The sequence below is a fragment of the Lissotriton helveticus genome, chromosome 7 (genome assembly GCF_964261635.1).
Source record: "Lissotriton helveticus chromosome 7, aLisHel1.1, whole genome shotgun sequence".
In the NCBI taxonomy this organism is placed as follows: Eukaryota; Metazoa; Chordata; class Amphibia; order Caudata; family Salamandridae; genus Lissotriton; species Lissotriton helveticus.
Genome location: NC_136068.1, coordinates 53,173,078 through 53,197,748, shown reverse-complemented (window position 1 = coordinate 53,197,748; position 24,671 = coordinate 53,173,078). Strand labels below are relative to the sequence as shown.

The 24,671-nt window shown below is 46.4% G+C and overlaps 1 long non-coding RNA gene across 3 annotated transcripts in view; it reads right to left on the bottom strand.

Annotated features, from left to right (window-relative positions):
- Positions 1–24,671, bottom strand: part of LOC144768016 (uncharacterized) — a 463,846-nt gene that overhangs the window by 14,157 nt on the left and 425,018 nt on the right. For all 3 annotated transcript variants that reach the window (XR_013598416.1, XR_013598415.1, XR_013598414.1), the window contains one exon: positions 15,061–15,161. This is a non-coding gene — a long non-coding RNA (uncharacterized LOC144768016). The remainder of the gene's footprint in view (positions 1–15,060; positions 15,162–24,671) is intronic.

Here is a 24,671-nt window from a genome sequence, read left to right as displayed (position 1 = left end):
GCGAATCGCACCGTTTGCGATCGCAAATGGCTTTGAAGCATGTGCCTCCAAGTGAAGATAAAAAAATCAGTGTTCAGTATCCCTTAGGTGTACGTCAACATGTTTCAGCCTTTTCTTAGAGACATTTTTAACCTCACCACCCTCTGAGCACACACCTCACTGAACAAAAAAAAAACGCTCCATGTTGTTTCTATTACCCACCCTGATCAACATTTCTTGTAGATATTTATCTTCAAGATGCGTAGATGTGGAATTAAGAATAGTAAACTTATATTCACCAATGTATGCTCCTTTCATCTACATAGCTTGAAGATATACATCTTCAAGGCACGTATACATGGAGTTAAGACTAAAAATCTATACTTTATTATGAATGATGTAGTAGGAGTCTACAGGCAATATTTTGTAGTTCAAAATGTGTGACTACAATGTCCTGACATGTAACATTCACTCTGTACTAACCTATGACCTTAACTCGAACCTGACCTGTATCTAATCTCTAAACATAACTTTCATCTTGATTTGACTCTTTGTTGTATTATCCTGCTTCACTGAAATATCTCTCTCCAATCGTGTTCACTCATTAAATGTTTTTTCATGCAATGTTTTCATTGAAGTCTGTTTTCTCTGAAATGTATTGGGGTGGAATGGTCATTACTTTGTCACTTAATACATGGCCAGTACATGTTTTGCTTTTTATAGTGTTTTTCTTTACAACAACTTCCCATGCCACAGGCAGTTTTGGCAGTTATTAAACAACTGGTAGGATACTTTAGTGATGTAGACACTAGCTGCAATAGTCTGCCTTACAACCTTCAGATACCAGATTTTAATTCAGACAAAGATTCCTTAGCTTTTCCACTTTCTGAGGTTTATAAGAAGGGAACCATTGGGCAGAACAATAGTAATAACTGATTTTATATGATGCCATGGACTAGAATATATAGAGGGAACTCATGCCCAATGAACAGCAGGTACTCTTTGTAAGTAGGATGTGTATGTTATTTGAACTATACATATTTGCCTACATAAGCCACTTCTGTGGGGATTAAACAGGTGTGGTATGACTGTATTTTCTTTCCAACTTCCAAAAAAAACCAGCCACCATTTGTATAGCATTCTGATGTAAATAGTTAGGATGATATTCCTATTATCTGCTTTCCAATTATTCAGCTGTGATGAAAAGAGGGCAAGCATGTAGATAAGTTGGCTTTTGATTCAGAGCTAACCGGAGTTTTCAGGGGGCAATTGGCCCTCAGCTGGGAATTAAAGAATCATCACAACTATTTATGCTTTTAGAAAATGTTACCATGCAATGCATCTGCCCCAGGCCTGTGCTGTCAAACGGAAGCCCTATTTAGGAGAGGTTTCCAGGGCATATTTTCTTTCAGGGGACCTCCCTGCAAAATATGACGGAAGCAGGCAAGAAAAATCAACAGCGAATTTGTGCACACAAAGAAAATTCCCTGGGCATCAGTCATTGCCTTTTTTTGCACTTCAGGTTTGTGTTTTTTGTAAATACAAGAAATATACTAACATGTCCCCGCAATATAGCAACAGGCGGCATAATATTTTTGCCAAAAGTGTTTCGGTAAAATAACTCCCCCCCCCCCCCCCTCTTGATCCATCATGGATATCTAAATGTGTCAGGGTGTGTCCTACTGGAATCTAGCCACAGCAATGGGCTGGTGAGCAAGCCGCCAATTCACAATGATTTATTTCTTTTTAAACCCATTGCAACCACCCATAGCTGGCTGGAAATAAATAGAATTTCACAAAAGGTGAGAAGATGACACATACATGAATATGTAATTCCCATTCAGTGTGACCGGTTCCAAAAATCGCATCTCCAAAGGGGTTTAGGATTTTGAAGATTGTTTGTCAAGACCAGTCTTCCTCTGCACTTTCAGTATCAAAAGACCATTATGCGCATAGATGTTTCACCAAATTCCTTGTTCCTTCATACCAGAAAAATTAGGATCATGGCTGTGCATTATGAGCTCCCAGGGTGTGTGCTTAAAAAGTAATAAAAAAGACAGCAGGGCAATCAAGCACATGCTCCAGTGAGGAGCCCTCTGTGTACATGCAGTAAACATGCAACAGTATATACAGTACAAAATACTTTTAACTCTAAGGAATTAAGGGGACTTCAGTTTATCCTATACCATCCTTCTCAAGCAAACACGTTTGTTATGTATGTTAGCAGATTTTATAAACAGAGTACAACAGTTGAAAAAGGATTAGTTACTTACCTGTAATCCTAGTTCTCATCCAGGGGTATACTCATCAAAGTCATAATCTATGAATAATCCCCGCCCATGCGCGGGATCCCGGAGCATATAGAAAATACATATAAATATATATGTATATATATGTGAAAACATATATTTGCAGCCTAAAACATTTCCCAACTGGCAAAATTGCCGCAAAATTACATAAAGTAGCATACATACAGTAGTACTCTCCCAACCCCTAAGGAAGAAAGAGCGCAGAAAACATTTGTATACAACAATGCTTTATTGCCATAGGAAAAACCTGTTATTGCAGGCATTTGCCAGTAGGCTGCAGTAGAGTATAAAGCAACAAAGAAAACTGACACCTTGCCTTTAAGTCATTAGAGTAGGGGTACCGTGCCTTTAAGACCTGAAGGCAACCCCCTGCTCCCATGGTGCACCACAGGTGGCAGTTGGGTCAGTTCTTTTTGGAGGTGCATAACACCTGAGGAGATCCACAATAAAAACATCTCATAACTTTGTAAATCTGCTTGTCCATGTGGGCGGGAGCTTATGACTTTGATGAGTATACCCCTGGATGAGAACTAGGATTACAGGTAAGTAACTAATCCTTCTCATCCAGGGGATACTCATCAATAGTCATAATCTATGAATAGATTGGCAAGCTCATACCCAAAGTCTCGCGGACGAGCAAGAAGTAAAAAACTTTACAGAATGACTAAGAAACATATTGCCAATGCATCTTATGCAAATAAGTTTCTTAAAGAGGCCTGCCCTACTCTGGCATCGGCCTGAGTATCTGAGTCCAGGCAATAATGGCGGGTAAAGGTATGGACAGACCGCCAAGTTGCCGCTTTACAAATTTCAGAAATAGGAACATTACGAAGGAGAGCTGTAGTGGAGGCTTTCCCTCTAGTAGAATGTGCATGCGGTTTACCCTGCAAGGTCTTGTTAGCTAGCTGATAAGCTAAAGCTATACAGGAGACAATCCAGCTAGAAATTGACCTTTTGGAAGCTGACAGGCCAGTATTAGTACTACCATAATTAACAAAAAGCCGGTCAGACTTTCTAAGAGGAAGGGTTTTTGACAAGTAGAACTTCAGGACCCTCCGGAGATCTAGTGAGTGTAATGACCTCTCTGGGGGAGTGGAAGGTTTAGGAAAAAAGGTAGGTAAGGTAATAGATTGGTTGATATGAAAGTCTGAAACTACCTTAGGCAGAAAACTTGGGTGCGTTCTTAAGACCACCCTGTTGGCATGAAAAACTGTGTAAGGTTCCTTACAACACAAGGCCTGGATTTCGCTGACCCTACGGGCAGAGGTAATCGCCACTAAAAAAGCAGCTTTCCAGGTCAAGTGCTGCAAAGAGGCCTTATGTATAGGCTCGAAAGGAGCACCCATCAGTTTAGTCAGGACGATATTAAGCTCCCAGGGAGGGGAGGGGGACCTCACCGGTGGGAAGACTTTCTTAAGACCTTCTAGGAAATCTTTAACTACAGGCATAATGAAGAAAGATGTCTGATTAGGAGTCTTCCTATATGCTGTGATTGCAGCTAAATGAACCCTGATGGAGGGGTATTTCAGGGCTGATCTCGCTGCCCCTGTCCCTGCCAAACTTATGGGTCATTTGGCTCCCTCTCTAGCCAGCTCCTTCCTCTCCATCTGGAATGCCTCCCTCCACCATGGCCTCTTCCCAACCGCTTGGAAGGAAGCTCTGGTGGTCCCCATCTTGAAAAAATCCGATGCCGACCCCACAATTTTCGCCAACTACCGCCCCATCTCCCTCCTCCCCAAACCCGCTAAAGTCCTGGAAAAAGCCGTTCAGCTGCAACTTACGGAGTATTTGGAGAACAACTCTCTGCTGCACGACTCACAATCAGGATTTCGAGCGGGATTCAGCACTGAGACGGCTCTGTTGGAGGTGTCGGAGACCGTTCGTGAGTGTGTGGACAGGGGCGAGGAGGCCATGCTTGTCCTCCTCGACCTGTCCGCCGCTTTTGACACGGTCTCCCACCCCATCCTTCTTGACCGACTCAAACAGGCCAGCATTGGCGGCACTGCCATCAGCTGGATTGAATCCTTCCTCACTGGAAGAAGTCAGAGGGTCGTGCTGAGGCCGTTCAAATCGGAGGATAAACCCTTGTTGTGTGGTGTGCCACAGGGCTCTGCCCTCAGCCCTCTATTTTTCAACGTCTATCTTGCCCCGCTGGCCGATGTTGTGGAGTCCTGTGGAGTCAGAGTGGTCTCTTATGCTGATGACACTCAGCTGATGTTTTCCTTCAGAGACCACTCGGATTCCACGTTCGCCAACTTCCGCCAGTGTCTTGACAGCATCAGTGGCTGGATGACCAACAACCATCTAAGACTCAATGCGGATAAGACTGAGGTGCTGTTTTTTAACCAGAAAAATCCCATCCCCCCCTCACGGTGGTGGCCCACGGCACTTGATCCCGCTCCCTCCCCCGTCCACTCTGCCCGCAACCTGGGATTTCAGTTCGACGACTCTCTTTCTTGTACAGCTCAAGTTAACAAAGTTACATCTGCCTGCTTTATGAAGCTGCGCATGATCAAGAAGATACTCCCCTATCTCCCCCTTGACTCCCGCCGAACAGTAACCCAGGCTCTCATTACGTCCCACCTGGACTACGCCAACAGCCTCTACGCTGGTGCTCCTCAGTATCTGATCGACCGGCTGCAGATTGTCCAGAACGCGGCAGCCAGACTGATTGGAAACATCCCCTTCCGTCAGTCAGTCACCGCCTATCGCAAAGAGCTCCACTGGCTTCCCATTGCCAGCCGCATTCAGTTCAAGATCCTTACCCTTGCCTATCGAGCTATCAACGACCTTGGACCCAATTACCTTAAAAAACGAGTGTCAATATCCCATTCCATTAGATCCCTGAGATCCAACGACCTCCGCCTCCTGATCTCTCCCCGCTTTAGACGCGCTAGAATGGGCGGCAGAGGGTTCAGTGTTATCTCTGCCAAACTGTGGAACGGTCTACCAATCGATCTCAGATTCTGCCCTTCTGAACCCATCTTTCGGGCTAGACTTAAAACTTGGCTGTTTTCCGGACTTTGATTCCCACCCTGCAGCTTTCCTCCCTTCTTTTCTCCCCATGAGGCTCTGGTTCTAGCGCCGGGACACCCCTCCGGGGGTAGCTGTGCGCTCTACAAACTACATAAATAAATAAATAAGTGCAATAGATATGGAAGAATCACCTGCTCTTGGCCATGTACCGGGTCAAGAGAGTGTTCATGACACCATAATAAGAACCTCTTCCACTTGAAAGCATAGGACTTCCTAGTGGAGGGTCGTTTTGATTCTTTAAGAATAGTCATGCAGTCTGCTGGGAGGTCTAAATGTCCATACTGGATGACCTCAGGAGCCATGCCGTCAAGCGAAGGGAAGGAAGGTTGGGGTGAAACACCTTCCCCTGGTCTTTGGTCAACAAGTCTGGACGGCATGGTAGGCGCCGGTGCGGAACCTCCGACAGCTGTAGAAGATCGGGGTACCACCACTGGCGTGGCCACTCTGGTGCTATCAGGATCATCCTGGTGTTGGTCCTGTAGAACTTCTGGATCACCGCCGGGATCAGAGGCAGGGGAGGAAAGGCGTAGAGTAATGTCTGCGACCAGTTGATCAAAAGACCGTTCCCCAGTGATCCCTGTTGGGGAAACCTGGACGCGAAGACGGGGCATTTTGGATTTGCCGCGTCTGCGAACAGGTCTACGTCCGGTACGCCCCAGCACCGAAAAACCTCTTGTGCGACTTCCTCGTTGAGCACCCAATTGTGCGCTTCTACGAAGGCTCTGCTTAGGCAGTCTGCTTGGACGTTTTGAACTCCTGGTAGGTGGACTGCCACGATGGACAGGCCCCTTGCTAGGAGCCAGAGCCAGATGGCTTGTGCTTCCAGAGACAAGACTCTTGACCTCGTGCCTCCCTGTTTGTTCAGATAGAACATAGTTGTCGTGTTGTCCGTCTGAACCTGGAGGTAGTTGGTGCGCAGAGAAGGATAAAGAGACTTGAGAGCCAGATGAACTGCTCGAAGCTCTAGGAAGTTGATATGGTAGCCTTGCTCTACCTCGGACCAGAGGCCTTGAACTTGAAGTCGGTCCATGTGAGCGCCCCAGCCTTGAAGGGAGGCATCCGTGACAATTGACTGGGACGGAGGAGGACGATGGAATGGAACTCCCAGGAGGAGATTGGACCGTTTCAACCACCATCTGATCGAGTCCCTGGCTTCTTGAGGAAGCAAGACCCGGTCTTCCCACTGATCCGATCTCTGAGACCTCTGGTCTTCGAGGGCTTGTTGCAGAGGCCTCATGTGAAGGCGGGCATTGGGCACAATGTAGATGCACGAGGCCATCGATCCCAGGAGAGAGGACACTTGTCTGGCTGTGGGGGCGTGAGTGTCCAGAAGAAGGCGACCCTTCAGGAGCATAGATGACAACCTCTCCTCCGAAGGACACACGCTTGCCTGTAGTGAGTCCAGAGAAGCACCCAGGTAGTGGATCCGTTGGGAAGGGTTGAGACCTGACTTTTTCAGATTGACTTGAAGACCCAACGAGTCCATCAGTTTGAGGCAGAACGACAGATGGTTTTGAAGCAGCGTAGGAGTGGAGCTTTTCAACAGCCAATCGTGTAGATACGGATAGACGAAGATCTTTCTTTTGCGAAGAAAAGCAGTTAGTGACGGCGTCCGATCTGAAACCTTAAAAATTTCCGATGCTTGACTGACGCTGGTATGTGGAAGTAGGCGTCCTGCAGGTCGATGGCACACATCCAGTCTCCCTGATGAAGATGCGGGAAAATCTGGTGCAGGGCGAGCATGCAAAACTTTTCTTTTAGTATGAATTTGTTCAGCATTCGAAGATCCAGAATGGGCATGTATTCTTTGACAGTTCCTCGTTTTTGAACCAAGAAATACCGGGAGTACACTCCTTGATTTCTGTGAATGGAGGGAACCTCCTCTATGAACATTTTCTTTAGTAGGACGGAGACTTCGTCTTGTAACAGTTGACTTTGGAAACGGGGAAAGTGTTGTGCCTGAAGGAGGACTTGCGGAGGAGATTTGAACCTCAGCAAGTAACCATGCTGCACAATATTCAGCACCCATTTGTTTTTTTTAATGGATTCCCACTCTACCAGATGATGAGAAACACTCCCTCCCACCGGAGTGGCGAACAGACGTGGAGGAAGCAATGGCTCAAGGCTTGGGAGGTTGCTTGGAGGAGGACTGCTGCTTGTTATTGCCACCTCTTCCTCTGCCAGGACGACGCTGCTGGAACTGCGTTTTCTGCTGAGACTGGGATTGCCACTGAGGGGTTTGAACCCTCTGCTGGAAAGACCTCCTGTCTCCCTGGCGAAAGCGTTTCTTGAATTCCTTGCGCTTTTCTAATCCCACCGCTTTGACGGTGTCCATCTCTGCTTTCATTTTGGACATTTCGTCGTCAGCGTGTGTTCCAAACAGAGATTTCCCATTGAATGGCAGATTCAAAATCTTCTTCTGGGCGTCTGGCTTGAGCCCTGTCAGGCGGAGCCAGGCCGAACGACGGGAACAAATACCATGTGAATAGCCATGGGCCGCAAGGTCAGAGGCATCCACTGCGGCGCTAATAACCTGATTGGCTACAAGGCCTCCCTCCTGTATAATCTCCAGAAAATCTTGACGATCTTCCTTGGGGAGCTTGTCTGTAAAGCGAGTCAGGGAGTCCCAAAGAGACCTATCGTACCTTCCAAGCAAGGCAGAGGCGCTAGACACCTTCATAAATGAAGAGGAGGTGTTGCATACCTTCCTACCAAACGAGTCCATAAGTTTGCTGTCTTTTTCAGGTGGTACTGAGGAAGAAGTAGAGCCGGCATGGGACTTCATGGCAGCCGCCACAATAATGGAGTCCGCAGGAGGATCAGATCTGAGGAACAAGGGATCCTCTGCAGGGGCCTTGTACTTCTTGGCTATCCGAGATGGAACAGATCCCACCACTGCTGGTGTGAGGAAAGTAGCCATAGCCTGTGGTTCTAGGAGGCCGGGGACCAGGGGCAGTAGGGGCCTGGGCGCTGCGCGATGATTAAGGGTATCAAAAATCACAGAAGTGGGAACCACTGGAGTATGCAGCGTAATGTTCAGCTTTTTTGCTCCCCTGCCCAGAACATCGGAGAAAGTCGCGATGTCGTCAATTGGAGAGACTCGGGAAAGAGGCGTAGAAGAGAAGGTTGGAGAGTAATCTCGGTAAGACGACCTAGTCGAAGATGACCGTGTGGAAGATCTTGTACGCCGTCTGTTATGGGGCCTGTCATGATTCCTGCTGTGACGGTCCCTGGACCTAGAGCGATGTCTTGATGGAGACCTCGGTCTTGGCCGGATTGGAGAACTTGGCCTCACAGGCGTTCTTGGCCGTACTGGAGAACGTGATCTGTCCCGAGATCTTGGCCTGGGTGAAATCCTGGGACTCCGAGGAGACCTAGACGGTCTGGTCGGCGTTCTTGCTGTAGACGGAGAGTATGTGCGGGAGTAAACCGAGCCCGGGCTACTTTGACCTCCAGACACAGCCCCTTGAGGATGATGAGGCACCAAACTGCGTGACATGTCCGCAGATCTGGGTGAAGGTTCCGAGGAGATCTCCACGATATTTAAACCCGGAGATGATGACTTGCCTCCTGAAGATCCGGAACCAGGGGACTCCACCACCACAGTCACTTGATCCCTCGACGGCGAAAGCCTCGACGTCGAAGATGTCTGGGTGACTAGTGGCGTTGAGCGGTGTCTTGATGCTCTCGACGGCGACCGACCACGTCGAGAGAGGCTCGACTGAGAACCTCGACGTCGATCCAGAGACTTCGACGTCGATCCTCGACGTCGCCCAGATGGAGATGCTCCATGACGCCGTATCGACGACGACTCTCGACGTCGTGTCGACGATGACCTTCTTCGACGTCGCGTCGACGGCGACCTTTCCTGGCGTCGCCTCGGCGTCGACTTCCTTGACGTCGAAGGATGGGATCTGACAGTCCCTCTCGACGGCGGCACACCAGCCGGCGGCGACCTGGATGCCGTCCTAGCTCTCGACGTCAATCCCCTCAGGGGCGGCGGAGAGTGTCTCGACGGAAGCCTCGACGTCGACGGAGACTTAGAGGTGGTAGCAGCCATGGACTTCGAGCCCGAAGCATGGCGCCTCGACGCCGACTTAGTTGACTGCGGCGGAGATCTTCGACGTCGTGAAGATGATCTGGGCCTCTTCGACGGTGACCTCGACGTCGACAGAGTTCTTCGACCTTCCTTCCTCTTCCTGGGGACAGGAGAAGTGGAATGACGCCGTTTTTGGCCATGCTTGCTTGTAGGAGAAGACCTGGGGACTGTAGAAGCACCCACCTGGTGACTTTTGTCTATTTTCTGCATGGCATGAAGTCGAATTCTCTCCCTGTCGCGAAGAGTTTGTGTAGTAAACTTTTGACAGTGATGGCACTGATCAGGGTTGTGTGCAGATGGTAGGCACACAATACACACAGAATGTGGGTCAGCCAGAGCCATCTTTTTGTCACAAGAAGGACATTTCCCGGAACAGAGCAGGCATTCTGACAGGAAATTCTTGTAGGTTACCACAGAAAAATAAATCAGAAGCCTTATTAATCCAAAAAATGTCGAAATATCAGAGCAAATTCTCTCAAAAAAACAATTTCAGTTGAAAACTGAAGAGCTCAAGCTCCAGGATCCTCACAAAAGGAGCCGGAAAAAAGAACTGACCCAACTGCCACCTGTGGTGCACCATGGGAGCAGGGGGTTGCCTTCAGATCTTAAAGGCACGGTACCCCTACTCTAATGCCTTAAAGGCAAGGTGTCAGTTTTCTTTGCTGCTTTATACTCTACTGCAGCCTACTGGCAAATGCCTGCATTTACAGGTTTTTCCTATGGCAATAAAGCATTGTTGTATACAAATGTTTTCTGCTCTCTTTCTTCCTTAGGGGTTGGGAGAGTACTACTGTTTGTATGCTACTTTATGTAATTTTGCGGCAATTTTGCCAGTTGGGAAATGTTTTAGGCTGCAAATATATGTTTTCACATATATATACATATATATTTATATATGTGATCAAGCCTCCCTGGAGGCGAAACGCGTCATGGCGGCAGCGCTGGCTTCACGTAATTAAAATAATATTAACAACAAGAGAGAGAGGGCAGAGACACTCTTAGTCCCCCAGGTTCAATTCATAAACAACAAAAGAGTGTCTGCGAAGGGCAAGACAAACATCCAGCGCAGGATTCGAGAAGAGGAGGAATCAACCTAAGAATGAGTCACTTAGGGATTTTTTGAGAAGCCCTCACTCACCACCCTGGGTGGTGACATGCTTCATCATCGGGCCCACCAGGAGAAGCCGAATGCCTCCCTGGTGTGCTACAACGCCAGGTTACTGCGAAGCTGGTTTTGTGACAGTAATGTGCAAAAAATGTGAGTTTAAAAAATGCCAGCAGACTATACCATACAAAAACTTTATTCCATGGTTAGCTGGGCATAGGTTAAAAGCGATGTGTCGGGAAATCTACCAACTAATTGTGTTGGGTGTTTTCCCCTATTAAAGTGGGGTCAACATGTTTCTGCCCATATGTGTAAAGGTTTTACGGGGCTTTCGTCAGGACCATGTCGTAGTGTACCTCGGTGGTGTGGACGCGCTAAGGCCCACCCTAGCCAGAGGACGTGAAAGTTAAAAATAATCGTGAAAAAGTGTGCAAAAAACAAACCAAAAAGTGGTGGTTCACAAAAATCTGTGAAACCAAAGGTTTGTTAGTAAAAAAGATCCACACTTCATGGGTCTCGGGAGGGGGTGGTGGCGACAGTGGCACACTGCCCTCAACGCCAAACACCCGCTCGGCACCTAGCGGTCTCCTTCACCGGACCCCGTGGATCTTCCACGGGGTCCGGTGTTTTTTGCACACTTTTTCACGATTATTTTTAACTTTCACGTCCTCTGGCTAGGGTGGGCCTTAGCGCGTCCACACCACCGAGGTACACTACGACATGGTCCTGACGAAAGCCCCGTAAAACCTTTACACATAAGGGCAGAACATGTTGACCCCACTTTAATAGGGGAAAACACCCAACACAATTAGTTGGTAGATTTCCCGACACATCGCTTTTAACCTATGCCCAGCTAACCATGGAATAAAGTTTTTGTATGGTATAGTCTGCTGGCATTTTTTAAACTCACATTTTTTGCACATTACTGTCACAAAACCAGCTTCGCAGTAATCTGGCGTTGTAGCACACCAGGGAGGCATTCGGCTTCTCCTGGTGGGCCCGATGATGAAGCATGTCACCACCCAGGGTGGTGAGTGAGGGCTTCTCAAAAAATCCCTAAGTGACTCATTCTTAGGTTGATTCCTCCTCTTCTCGAATCCTGCGCTGGATGTTTGTCTTGCCCTTCGCAGACACTCTTTTGTTGTTTATGAATTCACGTAATTAAAACCACCTTGCACCAGCACTTTTGGGTCGACTCTTTGTTGCTGGACACTGTTGGCAAACTGCTCTTTTGCCAAAGCGACAACTTTCGGAACATATATATTTATATGTATTTTCTATATGCTCCGGGATCCCGCGCATGGGCGGGGATTATTCATAGATTATGACTATTGAGGAGTATCCCCTGGATGAGAAGTAAGGCATTTTCTTTGATTCCCTATAGACTCCAGCATGTACTGTATTCATTTTTCGATTTCCTTCTTCAAATCTCAGTTTTCCTCCTCGGATTTCAATTTATGAGCTGCAACCTTATAAACCAATTTACCTTGTGAGATCCCATTATACCTCCCCAGATCTCAGTTCTCCTCCATCCATTTCAATTAAACTTTACAGATCTAAAAGTACCTCTTGGCATTTCAGTTATCCTCCTGATATCTCAATGTTTTACTTGAATCATTTGTATCTTTATATTTCACCAAGTCTCCTCCTTAGTTCTGTATTACCCTCCCCTGACTCCTAATATTTCACCTCAGAACTAATTACTTCTTTGGATCTTATTGTACCTATTAAGCTTATAATTATCCAGTTATAGTACCAGAATATCTAAATATTCTGCCCTAAATATTGTTTGCAAAAATATCACCACAATACAGCTAATAATAGATAATCTACATACACTCTGTGTAGTGGTATTTTCTAACATTATTTACACTACAACATTAATGTCAGATGATATTTTTGACATTCTGACTTAAAGCCTAATCATTATTCTCTTCAGATATCAAGGGACATTATTGGACCTTAGTTTACCTCTCTTATGCTTACTGTAACTCTTTAGATCTCAATTCTAAATCTCTTGATTTACTTTTCCTCCTTGGTTCTCTGTTTATCTGTTCAAATCCTGCCTCTCCTCTGTACTGAAATCACTGAGCCTCTGATCCTTTACAGATATTAGTTTAGTTCATCATGTCTCACTTTCACTTGGTCTAGTCAGATCTCAAAATGATTGTCAGTCATTTCACGGTTTGGTTATATTTTTTGTGCAGCATCTAGCACTTTGCCATATTTTAACTCCACCTTTCTTGTATACAGTTTCTAACAGCTGCTGGTATGGGCTTTTCATTCCCGAAAGATATATCTGCCCTAAACTACCCGCCTTCTCCTATCTTCGATCCTCCTGTTTGTTCAAGTCTATCGATTCCTGAATAGATCCATTCATACTATATAAATAAATATGATATCCTAGGCCCTGTGCATGTGACTTATTTTAGTTTCTATATTACACTGTGTTTTCTGGACACTATCTGGACACTATCTGTGTATATTGTTATGCACATAAAAATATTATGTTTTTACTAATTTTCAATCCTTTGTATGCACCACATCCTGTTTAACTAAAATGCTTGCCTGCTTTGTGCATGAAATTGACAGCATTATGGACACCCAGGTGTTGGTCTGGCCTGCACAGAGGATCAGTGATCCATGATAAAGTGACCTTCTCTAAGGCCATGCCTTAGCTGAACAGACAACTTCAGAGATAAGAGATACCCTCAAAGAGCAGTATTATGAAACAAGCATTTGCAATGCAATAGGTCTCGCATTATTAAAGTTAGAGCTATTGGCATTGTAAATGGCAATGCCTTTTATTTATGTTTTTGTTTTTAAACATTTACAATGCTAATAGCCTAGCCCCTTCGCTGCGGGGGTAATTCCCCCGCTGTGCTGGGGGAGAGGGGGGCGCGCACAGCGCTCCCATGCTCATGACGAGCTGAGCTCGTCATGAGCTACAGTGCTCCTGTGCTCATGACGAGTTCAGCTCGTCACAGGTGCATTGGTTCCCGTGGAACGCTCAGCACAGCAGGGGAATTCTCCCCGCACCTGAGCGTTCCATGGCCCATGACGAGCTGAGCTCGTCATGAGCACCGGAGCACCGTGCCTCATGACGAGCTCAGCTCGTCATGAGCATGGAAAAGGTTAAACTCTCGCAAAAATGAGACCTATTGCATTGCAAATGCTTGTTTAAAGGATGCCCCAGACACTACTTCCCCAACCTACCAACCTTCAGCTATAGGACAAAACGGCAAGCTTATCTTAACAAGTCCATACCTGAATACATCGTGCTTCGAAGAGCAGCACATGCGCTGCTCAGGAACGACCTTAAAAGTGTCTGTTTTAATAGCATTATACAATATGGTCGGGTATACAGGGAAGAGCCGATTCTGCAGCTAGGATGGCTAGAATGTTCAGGCAGTGTTGGATAGTTGTCAGGGGCTATTCATTCGTTGCCTTTTAGAGGATAAAGAACATTGTTTTCTGCTCCTAAAAAATGTAATAGGTGTCAGTTATAAAGGGCTTTTAAGTTAAGCGCTACACATGGAACATTGTTTAATGTAATGGATACCTAGTGTTAAGTGGTCCTTTTTTTCAGTGACTTTGTGTGCATGCGTGTGTATGTATGTGTGCGTGCGTGTTTATGTGTTTGGGTTTGTTTGTGTGTGTTTGTATGTATGTGTGCGTGTGTGTTTGTGTGTGGGTGTGTTTGTATGTGTTTGTGTGTGTATTTATTTATGTATTTGTGTGTGTGTGTGTGTGTTTTTCTCTGCAGATTATAGGTTCACATCTCTGCTGGGCAGCCTCTGCCTTTCATCCTTTGCTGTCATTGTCCCTCTGACACGTCATTGGTTTTACACGAGGAGGGACTTAATACCACTCAATCTTTAAAATCATTTCAATTGATGACTAATCGTCATGGTTACTTATTTGCTAGGGAATCACTTTAAAATATAATGGCCTAAATCTGCCAAATGATGAGAAATGGCACTGTACCATTAAAAGTACTGCGTTCTTGTTAAGAAATGTTAGTACTGTTAATCAAAAGTATATCAGGCTTCTTGAAACGAGCCGACTGCAAGATGGCTGTGCTATGATAGCTTCTTAAACTTAACTGTACCTGTCAAACTGCCTCATATCATGTAGCCCCATCACCTATCCTCTCACAATGTCAGTGAAGTGCACCTCCATTTTATTAGTACTGATAGCGCAGGACATATTCCTGGGCATACTTAAAGCTCCTAAATTACAAAAATATAGGAAGTAACTTGCCCCTCTAACCCTTAATGCCAGAATTAGATCAAATCCCTGTGCAGTTTCTTGCTTTCCATTCCACAGTATTGTGACAGGAAAAGCATCGGCAAGAATGTGAAATGTCTTTGTTTGTGTTTTGGGATCTTGACACCGGTGTAAAACCAATGAACGCAAAAAGATTATTAGGCAAAAGCACAAGGACTTCATGATAGACTAAGGCTTGCAAACAACAAGAATATCATAAACAAAAAGACACAAATCAAATTGGGGAAAGGATGTAATCTTACCGCTAGTGCGGTCCAGTCCACCTTGAAGCTGGGGAACCGGGTTCTTTGCAACAACGCTTAACATCCTGTGGTTCTGGGTAAATCACTTAATCTCCCCGTGCCTAACAAAAAAAAAATTAATGTGTCCAACTGTAACAAAACTGGTGCTCATGTAAAGCACTCTGATACCCGATATCTCGGGTCGGTTTGTGCTACAAAAAAACTCTCAAAAATAAAATGTAAAAAATAAGCAATTAAAATATCACCAAAGTAAATACTACAAAGACTACATAAAGGCTGTAAACAAGCAATACATCATATGTTATCTGCAGTCTCACAAATTGACTGCTTGATTTCCAACACCAAAATATAATTGGAACCCAAATAGGGCAATGTCACCATCCTCAGAATGATAAGAAACTGATGGAAAGCCATCCAACCAATGGCGAAGCATGAAAAACAGATGAATTCCAATGGCTGAAAGGGGCTGACACAAAGCCTCTCTTCTTGCTGTACTCAATATTGTACTTTTTTAAGAACTGATAACCGGAGGTATACAGACAGGTAAAGCCAGACCTGAAAGGAAGACAGCTCCTAATACCTCCTACAAGAGTGTTTTGTGTGCATAATGAGATGTCAGGTCACTAGTATCTCAAGCCATAGCTACTTTACTGGCCTCAATGTCTGCCATACTACAAAGCAATATATTGTTCAGTACCTCACCTTTGTTGACAAAGAAAATGATTCCATACAATTAGAACAGTCTCATCTTTTAGAGAGGTAGGATTGTTTATTGTGTTTAAGAGAAGAAAACAAGTTACTTACCTGTAACTTTGGTTCCCCAGTATTGGTAACTTTCATAGATTCCCATGCTTTGTATCATTCCCCCGTCGTTGGAGTGGGAGCCTCGGTAAATAAAAAATACCATAGCAGTAAGTACAAAAGAGAAAACTAGGCCTAGGCTTCATCTTATTTTGTAGCTTGTCGATCTCTTTTTGTAAAAGACACCAAAAATTCTGCAACAACCAATCAGAACAGCCTCACCCCTTAGAACCCTCCTGAGAGAGCCCCAGAGCCTCAGATTTTTCGTAGCCGTTGTGTGACAGCAACTATCTCAGTAAAAGAGGCTGAGCTTTCCTAGAGGAGGAGGGCAGGCGCATGGGAATCTATGAAAGTTACCAATACTGGGGAACCAAAGTTACAGGTAAGTAAGTAACTTGTTTTCTTGCCCCAGTATTGGAACTTTCATAGATCCCCATGCTTTGTATCAGAGTAGCTAGCAGTAAGTCATGAAAGCACATTTTGTTATATGAATATCCTTACATATCAACATAAATCTCCTTATAGGAAACAAATTATAAACACGTTACCACAGAGAAGAATAAATATAAAATCGATACAAAATGTGCAATACAGCAAGGAGGGGTTGTAGGGAAAAGCTCACCTCTCATTGAAAAAGATTTCTCAGGACTGCTTGACCCACCGCTGCATCTTCCTTCATGGAAGAATCCAAACAGTAGTGCTTCGTGAAGGTGTGGATACTGCTCCACGTAGCTGCTCTACAGATGTCCTTGATAGGTACTCCTGAGAATAGAGCCACTGATGAAGCAACAAATCTCGTTGAATGAGCCCGAACCTGTCTTTCAAGCGGTTTGCCCGCTTCCTGATGACAATACTGAATCGTATTAGAGATCCAACGTGAAATACTGTGCTTCGAAAGCGGAAATCCCTTCCGCGGGGCACTATAAGAGACAAAAAGGATTAGTTACTTACCTGTAATCCTAGTTCTCTTCCAGGGGTATACTCATTAAAGTCATAAGCACTGAATTATCTCCGCCCATGAGCGGGAACCCGGAACACATAACCAATATACATATATATGTGTAAATATATCAAAAAGTACATATTACTAAACTAATTATACACATATACATGTATAATAACCATAATATGCAGCCTAACATATATACATAGGCTAATAAAGCCAAACGTACACACGTTCTGAAGCATGAAAATATGCTGTATATATATGCAATAAACAGGCATGAGCCTAAAATGCATTTCATAACCATGAAAACCTTTTATTTTCATCAAAGAACCTGGTGTAAACAGTTATTAGCCTAAAAGGCTGCATATGAAAAAATATCTGAGTACAGAAAATCAGACTGGCACCCTGCCTTTAAGGCCCCAGAGAATCTGCACACTTTGCCTTTAAGGCCTCCAGGAGAACTCTGTTCCCATCATGCACCACAGGTGACAGTTAGGTCAGTTCTTTTGTACGGTACAGTAAACTTTAGCAGGAATCTGCACTTAAAAACTTTATAATACATTTTGAAAAAACCTTAATGCTACTGCTCGCCCGGGGAGGCGGGACGGTGCTTATGACTTTAATGAGTATACCCCTGGAAGAGAACTAGGATTACAGGTAAGTAACTAATCCTTCTCTTCCAGGGGATACTCATTAATAGTCATAAGCACTGAATAGAGTAGCAAGCTCATACCCACTAGAAGCGGGCGAACAGATAAATGCATAGCCACACTTTTAAACATAGTGTTTAGCTAGAATTAGCAAACAAATTTCTGAGGGATGCTTGTCCCACTTGTGCATCAACCTGCGCATCAGAATCTATACAGTAATGGCGTGTAAACGTATGCACTGAACGCCAAGTAGCTGCTTTACATATCTCTGACATAGCCACATTCCTAAGGAGAGCTGTGGTAGAAGCTTTCCCCCTCGTAGAATGCGCCCTAGGTCTACCTGATAAAGACTTGTGGGCTAGCTGATAAGCCAGTAGGATACATGACACTATCCATCTAGAAATGGATCTTTTGGACGCTGCCAAACCAGTATTTGTAGGACCATAGTTCACAAAAAGACGGTCCGTGTGTCTCAAAGACTTTGTTTTATCTAAGTAAAATTTCAAAACCCTTTTTAGATCTAACGAGTGTAGAGCCCGTTCAGCCGGACTCGAAGGGTTTGGGAAGAAAGTAGGCAGTGTTATGGTTTGATTAATATGAAAATCCGACACCACCTTAGGCAGGAAAGCAGGATGAGTTTTGAGCACCACTCTGTTACCATGAAAAATAGTGTACGGTGCCTTGCAACACAGAGCCTGGATTTCGCTCACCCTACGAGCAGAAGTGATGGCCACCAGGAACGCTACTTTCCAAGACAAGTGTTGTAAAGACGCTTTATGTATGGGTTCAAAGGGGGGACCCATTAACTTGGTCAACACCACATTAAGCTCCCAAGGTGGAGAAGGAGACCTGACTGGAGGGTACACCTTCCTTAAACCTTCCAGAAAATCCTTCACCACAGGCATCCGAAAGAAAGATATCTGTCTTTCTATAAGCAGTTATTGCAGCAAGATGGACTTTGATGGAACTAAACTGCAAACCAGATTCAGCAAGGTAAAGTAGATAAGGTAAGATCACCTGTTCTTGACCATGAATAGGGTCAAGACCCTTACTCTGACACCAAAGGTAAAAGCGTTTCCACTTAAATCCGTAGGATTGTCTTGTAGAAGGTCGCTTTGCCTCCTTAAGGATGTTCATACACTCCGGATTCATCTGCAAGTGCCCGTACTGGATGACTTCAGGAGCCATGCTGCCAAGCGCAGGGAGGGCAGATTGGGATGAAAAACTCGCCCCTCCTGCTTGGACAGAAGATCCGGGCGACAAGGCAATCTCCTGTGTGGCACTTCTGACAACTGGAGGAGATCTGGGAACCACCACTGGCGTGGCCACTCTGGGCAAATCAGTATCATTCTGGATTCGGTCTTGTACATCCGGTTGATCACTGCTGGTATCAACGGTGTCGGTGGAAAGGCGTACAGCAAGTTTTGACACCAGTCTATCAAAAGGGCATTCCCTTGAGACCCTTTCTGGGAGAACCTGGACGCGAAGACGGGGCATTTTGTGTTTGCCGCGTCTGCGAACAGATCGATGTCTGGTGTTCCCTAAGCCTGGAAAATGATGTGCGCGATGTCCTCGTTGAGAACCCAGTCGTACGCTTCGACGAAGTCTCTGCTGAGGTCGTCCGCCTGTGAGTTGAGACTCCCTGGCAGGTGAACCGCTGTTATTGACAGGTCTCGTGCTAGCAACCAATGCCAGATGGTCTGGGCTTCTATGGACAGAGTCCTGGACCTGGTACCCCCCTGCTTGTTTGAGTAATACATTGTAGCTGTATTGTCTGTTTGCACCAGGAGGGACCGAGTCTGTAGAGATGGTGCCAGGGACTTGAGAGCAAGATGGACCGCTCGGAGCTCGAGTAGATTGATGTGATATCCTTTCTCGAAGTCTGACCATAGCCCTTGTACCTGCAGAGGGCTCATATGCGCCCCCCAATCTTGGAGAGAGGCGTCTGTGATCAGAGTCTGCGTTGGTGGGTCCTGATGAAAAGGAACTCCCTTCATCAAGTGTGTCTTCTTCATCCACCACCGGATGGAATCTCTTGCAGACTGTTGGAGATGAATCCGATCCTCCCAGCATCCCGTCCTCTGCTTCCACTGATCTTCCAGACACTGTTGTAGAGGACGCATATGCAAACGTGCGTTTGGAATGATGAAGATGCACGATGCCATGGACCCTAGGAGAGAGGACACTTGCCGAACTGTCGGACATGCAGACTGAAGAAGAAGAATACACTTCGCCTTGATGGATAACCACCTCTCCTCCGTAGGACACACGTTTTCTTTTTCCGTGTCCAGTTGAGCACCCAGGTAGTGGATCTTCTGGGTGGGGTTCATTATGGACTTCTTGTAATTGACTTGAAGACCCAACTTGTACATGAGTTGGAGGCATATCGATAGATGTTCTTCCAGTAGAGATGGGGATGAACTCTTCAAAAGCCAGTCGTCTAAGTACGGATATATGAAAATCCGTCTCTTTCGAAGATAAGCCGCAACTACCGCCATACATTTGGAAAATGTTCTGGGAGCTGATCTCAGGCCGAACGGGAGTACGGCGTACTGATAGTGATGAGCAGCTACTTGAAACCTGAGAAACGTGCGATGTTTTCTGGAAATCGGAATATGAAAGTAAGCATCCTTCAGATCGATGGAGCACATCCAATCCCCCTGATGTAACTGGGGGAAGATCTGATGAAGAGCCAGCATTCGAAACCTCTCCTTTCGAATGAATTTGTTCAACCGTCTCTGTAGGAAGGTAGATCCCTGACTATGGTTGCCCCCAACTTTTTGCCTGGTGTTTTGCTGGTTTTCTGACTTAGTTGACCTGGGGCCCTGCTATTCAGGGCCCCAGGCCTACTGCTCTCTCTGTAAAATGGATTCCATGTACCTTAGGTACATATCTAAATTGGATACTGAGTCACCTTACCAGTCCCTGTACAGTGTACCTTAGGTACCCAGGGCATAGGTGTACCCAGGGCCTACCAGGGGCTGCAGCATGTATTATGCCACCCCTGGCTGGCCATCCAAATCTGACACAACTGGCTGCTTGACAGCTGGGGCAAGGTGGTGTAATCACCCTTTGCTTTAGATATAGTATACCTATATCTAACCCTAAAATGGACACACAGATCTCCTATCAGTCACTCCTATGGCAGGCCTTAACAATCCTGAAGGCAGAGTGCTTGGAATCGTGTGAGATGGTGCTCTGGCATGAGCTGAGCCTGTCTGCGGCTTTCGGGATCCATCCCTTAGCCGTTTCCATGATATCGCATACCATATACTCTTAAGTGCATTATAATCCTCGCGGTTATATGCCAACTCTGGTATCGCTTTATCAAAACATGTCGAGTAAGGTGTCATACGAATTGGAATACTAACCCCTCGCCAATTCTGGCGACGGGGTTAGCATTCCACCCTTCTAGAGGGACACGACATGTATGTAACCCCTAACCCCGGTTAAAGTCAGACAGAGCCTTAGCATCCACAAAATGGATGCTGCCACCGAGACACAAGTCTGCCCTCCTGCTGCTGGGAGTCCTCCCAGAGCAGGAGATAAGGACAAAGGGTTTCCTGCCAGGGGCGGTGCCAGCACCGTCCCAGACAGGGTTTTGTGTATTGTAGGTAGGCAGGGCTTTAGAGGAAGGTGACTGCACGTGGCACCCCGGTGCTCACTGTGCATAGGCTGGCTGGAACCAGTTCCAGGGTCACTCCAGACCCTGTGCTGGGGAAAAGCCCGCCAAGGAAGTGGGTGTAACCACCCCCCTCCTAGTCCCACCCCTAGGGCAGGACTTAGTCGCGTGCCAGCCCCTTTTTACAGGATAAAGGTAGGAACTGGCCCCCTTCCAAATCAGATCATCTTTGAATCCTGAAACTACTTTCCACGAAAGGAACTCAAGACTTCTTCCTAAGATTTCTCCCTTGTGACTAAGGAGTAGTCACCCTGCATCCGCAGGCACCATCTTAAGAACACTGCGGTCTGCTGCAAGTCTCTCCTCCGGATCAAGACTGCCCAGCTCGACGAGAACCGGCTTCCCTGGCACCTCTGACCTCTACCTGCATCATCAGTCACGCTGAGATTCGTGGGTGTGACGAGACCTCGAGGGACCGGCCATCTTCAAGACTGCACGACTTCTTTCCAGCAAGCCCGCCGAGTGAATTCCTGGTGAGTGCTTTGGGGTCCAAAAAGCCCCGACCCTGAGCAGCTCCAGCACCGAAGTGCAGCCCCCCAGCATCTCCACGATCTGCGTGGGGCCCTTCTGCTTTTGACTGCTCACCGCGTTGTTTGGCTACTAGCCCGCTGGCTTGTGGCCTTCCCGACGACGCCCGACGACATTTCTGCTGCTGGTCTGGTTGCTCCAGACTGGCCCTTGCTTCCCTCCATCGGAGAAGTACCCTGGACCCTCCTGGTCCACCCAAGACGCCATTTTAGGTCCACCGCGTGGGCCTTGCATTTGCCAAGACTTGTTGCCCAATCCTGGGTCCAGCGACGTCGACAGCAAGAACCTTCGTGGGACAGCTCGCACCTCCATCCTGGTCGCCGACAACGCCTCCTGGTCCGAGAGACTGCAGAGCCCAGCAGCGCCCACTCACCTGACTGCGGTGACTTCGCCCGGTGCCATCCTGGTGCCCACTTAATCACTGGCTAGTGATTCAAGAACTTGGTCCCCTCTGCTTTCAGGTTCTCTTCTTCCTTGATCCAGGCTTGGATCCATCGAACTTTTCTTCACTGGTCGCCTGCCAGCAACTTCCTTCTTCCAGGCTCCTGGTCCGGCAACGAGATCCCCGACGTCTTTTCAGACCTATGCAGCTGCAGCCCCTGGGCTAGGTAACTTCGGCACTTCGGTGTCCCAGCATAGCCTCACTATCCTAGGGTCAGGATCCACTGTCGTTTTCTTCCTACCAGGTCGGGTTCGCCCGTGAACACTAACTTTGCCTTTACTAGCCTCCATAGACTTTGTCCCGCATCCCGCGTGAGAGTGCACACTCTGCACCCGAGTCCCCTAGGTCTCCTAGAAGTAATCTAACGATTCCCTAGTCAAGTCCTAGCGATTCCAAAGCCTATTAGAACTGTTACTTACCTGCTAGTAATTCGCATTCCACTTTTAAAGTATATGGTTTTTCGTGCCCCTCGGGCATTTGTGTATAACGTGCTAACTTAAGTATTTTCGTAAGAGTTTTGTTGTGTGCCTAGCACCCTGTCCTCATAAAGAGTACAGGGTTGTTGTGATTCTAATAAATACACTGTTTATTTTCATAACACTTGTGTGGTGTCCTTTCACTGGGTGTTCAAGGGGTAATGTGATGGTAAAACAGCTGGCTTAACACGCCCTCTAGAGTCTTAGCCTTAGACTGCTCGTATCCACGCTACTAGGATAGCTGGTCTATAAGGTTGACTTACAACCAATCATCAATAAGGGTTGTTTGGACTGATATATAGTGATCACTAGAATAGTGAACACTGCACATCAGGCCAACTTCTCACATTGGTGAGCAGCGGTTGGGATTTGAGCTTGCTGTTGTTTTACCACACATGCCCTAAGAATATCTTGTGAAAGATCACATAAGTACTAAAGGTACATATAACTTAGCTTAGAATACTCTGAGTTCTACTGAACCAGCTGTTGTAGCTCCTAGGGCTTAGCACACCCTAAACTACAACTCTAGCAAGGGATCAGTAGGCAAACATATAGTGTAGGTAAGTGCACCACTTACACCTCACTAGAAAAGCATGTCTACCCAGGGAGATTCTACTGAGACTCCCCTGGTCAGTGTTGACCCTCCACAGGTCACTTCAAGATATGCAGCTCTCAGTTTCCAGGAGATGAGACAGATCTGTGTCTCCAGAAAACTGAAGCAGGGGTCTAACCCCACCATTCCCTTTCTGATAGGTCTCTTAGAGACATATGATGCCAGAAAGCTTTCTCAGTTACATGAGAACATGCCAGCCTTAGAGGGAACCTCTGGGGATCCAGATCTCCCCAACATTGCTACAGCAGTTGAGGAGGAGGATCAAGAGGAACTCTCTGGGGATGAGGTAGACAAAGGTCTTGAGGTAGTCAGAAGGCTAACTAGGGCCAACTTAGACCTACTTGGGGAAGGATCTGGGGGACCCCCAGTACTGACCCTAATGAGGCCTAACCTTGGAGTTAGGAGAGATAGATCTCCTTCTAGGGACTCAATTAGATCTCTGCACTCTAATGCCTCTTCCCAGGGGAGAAGGAACTCTCCCCAGAGGAGATTGACTTCCCCTCAGAGAAGAGAGCATGAAGCAAGGATGAGACAAGCTAGACTGAGGATTGAAAGGGAAGAACTTGCCCTGGCCAAAGAAAAGCTTGCATTTGCTAGAGAGCAGAAAATGAGTGGGTTAGCTCCCACTGGTGGCAGCAATCTCCCAAGAGATAGAGAGAAGGGTTTAGATACTAAACACCTGACTTAGATAGTGCCCCCCTTTAAACAAGGGGATGACATCCAGAAATGGATGGCTGCTTTGGAGAGGGCCTGCACTGTGCAGTGCATTCCCCAGAGTCAGTGGGCAGCTATACTGTGGCTCTCCTTTGATGGCAAAGGTAGAGATAAGCTCCTCACTACTAGAGTTGAGGATGCTAACAATTACCAGGTCCTGAAAAATGCACTGGTTGATGGGTTTGGTTTAACCACTGAGCAGTACAGGTTGCTGTTCAGAGACACCCAGAAAACTCAGTCTCAGGACTGGTCTGACTTTGTTGATTGTGCCACTAAGGCTTTGGAAGGCTGGCTACTGGGTAGTAAGGTTACTGATTTCAAAGGATTGTATAATCTAATTATGAGAGAGCAAGTCTTAAATAATTGTCAGAACCAGTTATTACACCAGCACCTGGTAGACTCTGATCTGACCTCTCCACAAGAATTGGGTAAGAGGGCAGACAAATGGGTCAGAACCAGGATTAGGCCCAAGAACCAAGGTGGTGACCAGAAAAAGGAATCAACCAAGCCTCAAGAGAAGGGTGGGAATAAATCTACAGATCAAACCACATCAGGGCCCCAAAAATCCTCTGAGGGGGGTGGGTCCCAGAATCCTTCCAACAACCAGAAGAAACCTTATTGTTATCCCTGTAAACAGGTGGGTCATTTAAAAACTGACAGCAGTTGCCCAAAGAATAACAATAAGGAAAACATACCCCCAAGTAACATTCCCAAACCTCCTGTTACTACTAGTAGTAATCCCCCAGGTGGTGGGAGTGC